Source organism: Propithecus coquereli, unplaced genomic scaffold (genome assembly GCF_000956105.1).
Source record: "Propithecus coquereli isolate 6110/MARCELLA unplaced genomic scaffold, Pcoq_1.0 Scaffold349, whole genome shotgun sequence".
NCBI classification, from domain to species: domain Eukaryota; kingdom Metazoa; phylum Chordata; class Mammalia; order Primates; family Indriidae; genus Propithecus; species Propithecus coquereli.
In genome coordinates this window covers 136,523-139,939 of record NW_012149163.1, presented here as the reverse complement: position 1 = coordinate 139,939, position 3,417 = coordinate 136,523, and positions in this window count along the sequence as shown.

Sequence of the window (3,417 nt, the reverse complement as noted above, 5' to 3'; positions counted from 1 at the left end):
GGGACAATCATTGTTTGTTGAATGAACAGGACAGCACAGAACAATGGTAGTTTGAGAAATCTTTGTAGAAATGGATGGTGCCTAACCATTCATGCTTTGCTATTCAAACAAATAGCAACTATTTATAAAATGACCAGCTAACATTAGGGTGCAATGTGTGGCCTTGGAGCAATTTTTCTCTATGCAAAATGACCTGGCCTGAACCAGGATCAAACCAATGACCTTGGCCTCTTCTGTCTCACACTTTCCCTAATGGCACTAAGTGGCCCCAGCTGCAGCCTTATATAATGGGTATCTATGAGGACAGAGAACAATACAGTTCCCCAGAGGGTGTACTGGCTCACCACTGGGGGTTATTAGGTCATCTAGTTACCCAGCCATTAACATTGAAAATGAATAGAAAGTACATAAATACATGGCTAGAGTATAAGGATTTCTGTTTAGATTCTTAGGTTCTGAGCCAGAAGTCCCCATTTTTATTGAAAGGTTTCTACCAATACTAGAAGATTCTACTGGATTCTAGAACCAACTCTGCCACTAACTAGCTGGGAAACCTTGACCAAATTGCTGAACCTTGTTTTACCTTGGCACAATGAGGGGACTGAAATAGCTGATGTGAAAGGGCCTTTTTTAGACATTCCTTTCCCCTCAGATAGAGTCACATTTTCAGACATCAGTGCTGTTTATTGCACTGAAAAAATTATTTTTTATTTTATTTATTTTAAAATTTTAAAGCCAGTCAAATTTAGCTGTGGGGGACTGAAAAAAAATTAATGCATAAAATCAGGCAATGGATTACTGTACTTTCAGAATGTGTCCATGTCGCTGCATTCCAAGGAAGACAAAAAAAAAAAAAAAAAAGAAAAGAAAAAAACAAAATGCATCAAAGAGATGGCAAAAGTGTAAGAAACTAGACACATAAAGCAACATATGGTATGGTCCTACTTACATGAAATATCAAAAATAGGCAAATCCATAGATTAGATGGAAAGCAAGTTCGTGGCTACCAGGGGCGGGGAGAAGAGAGGAATGGGGTGTGACTGCTTAATAGGTCTGGGGTCACCTTTCGGCATGGTGAAAATGGTTTGGAACTAGATAGTGGTAATAGTTGCACAACATTATGAATCTACTAAATGCTACTGCATATACACTTTAAGATGGTTAAAATGGTGAAATTTCTGAGTATCATATCACAATAAAAAAAAGTACAAAAAAAGATGGCGAAAGAGAGCAGGGCGTAGTCACTTGACACCTGCTCCGTGGCACTCATGGGGGAGGGGTGGGTGGGGTCCTCTGAGGAAGCACTGGGAAATCCAGGGCTAAGGCAGTGGGTATCAGTGCAGAAATTTTCGTCTAACTGGGGCCAAGTCCTGTCCAGGGGCAAATGGGGATCCCAGTGAAGTATGAGCACTGCCCAAGTGCACTGACAGCCCTCCCCTCTACCCAACATGTCCTTGTCTGCCCCCGTCACCGCAGTCAAACTGTACCCATCTCCCCAGGGTCATTTCAAAGCCCACCCCCTTTTTTAGAACCCCCCACCCCCACCTCACACAGAGACACATCTTGCTCTTCTAAAAGCTGACGGCACTTAACTCCCTGTGCCATTGCCACAGCGCTTCCAGGGAGGTGCAAGGCCGCCTCAACCTCCTAGCGATGCTTATATTCCCTCAATGAGACCCAAGGCCCTGGGCTTCTCTTTGCCTCCAAGGTATCCAGTACAGTAGTGCTCAGAAAATATTTGTGGCTCTGTAATTGAGTGACTCAGGCAGGCCCCGTGGGGAGTAGAGTTTTAAGGGTTTTAATGTGAACCATACCATGAAATCCGAGACTGTTACCTCATTGCTCATGCTGGAAACCATCCGTTCCAGTTGGATTCGCCTGGAGCTGGATGGAGCGGTGTCCCTTTTCACGCTAAGAAACGATAGTCTAATTTTTAAATTAAAATTAAAAACATTTACATAGCATTTCCTTCATGTTCAGACAGCAGTTTTACAAATGTTAACTCACTGACTTCCTAAAGAAGAGGCACCGAGAAATTACATGACGTGCTCAGAGATCAAAGCTAATCAGTGGCAGAGCTGGGGTTCAGATCCAGGCTATTTGGTTCCCGAGAAGACACTCTTCAACTTGCTCTGCTGCCTGAAACTTAATGAGTGGCAAAAACCTTCATGAACAGAAAACTACAACAAAAAAACGACGTTGATGTATTTATTTCAAGGGAATTTTTTTCCCCCTAGTGTCTCCCTCTTCTTCCTCGTTCAAAGCAAAATGATCTAAAGCAAACAGTCTTTTCACACCTGAGAGCAGCGCGGCTCGTCTTCGCTTTAGTAATCAAAATGGAAGAGGAAACTAGTGTGGTTTCGTCACCGCTGCTTTCGGGGTGTGCGCTGCGGGCCGTCCTCCTGCTGCTCTCCTGGGTCACCCGGCTCGACCCCCCTCTCTCCCCAGGTCTGTGACCTCAGGTCAAAGGGACTTCTAACCGTCTGTCCTTCCCCTACCACACTGGGATGTGGACCAGCCTTTCCTTTCACTCCCGCAAATCCAGTCCTTGTCCTGGAGAACCTCAAGGACCTTACTGCGCTCCGGTCCCTCGGAGCCTCCCGGGACTCTCACCTTAATGACTACGTTGCATCAGAACCTCCAGGAACTGCATCTCCATCCCAGGCGAATCCACTATATTTATGTGCCGCGGATGTCGCCGTCCACCTGACTCCAAGCATATTTAAATGTCTATCTCCCCACGTGGGAGGCCAGCGTCAGAACCTGCCAGACCTGCCATCTACTAACTGGGGACCCAGGGCAAATTACTTAACGTCTCTGAGTCTCGGTTTCCTCATCCTGAACGGGATGGAGAACCACAGGTTGCTGTGCGGATCAGATGAGATAACGCAGGGGCGGCGCCAGCACACAGTAGCCCTCCTAGTCCCTCTTGGCAATGTCTACTTACTACAGCTCGTCTGGGGCCCATTTTTTCAGAGCACACTTCTGCTCGGGGGCAGCAGGGGCGTCTTTGCTCCACACCCTGAAAAAGTCCCCATAACCCTGGGTAGAGCGTCATGGCCCGCTGGGCTCTTGAGGCACGAGCCTGCCAACCCGGAAGGATCCGCTCTTCTTCGACCCTAACCCTAACCCTAACTCCTGGGCCCCGGAAAGGCTGAGGGCTCGGGACCCGAGGGAGGCCCGGCGGGAGCCGCAGGGCGGGGCTCGGGGAAGAAGAAATGGGGTTAAAGAGGGAGCCCGCGCTCTGGCTCCCTCCCTCCTCCTAGGATGCCCCAGCCCGGACACCTGCTGCCTGGGCTCGGCGTCCGAGGCCGGGCCTCCCCCGCGCGCAGTCCCCGCGGCCGGTCCCACCTGCGCGGCCGCCCACGGGCGGTCCCCGGGGCAGCCTCGCGGGCGCCCCGCCCCCTCCGCGCAGCC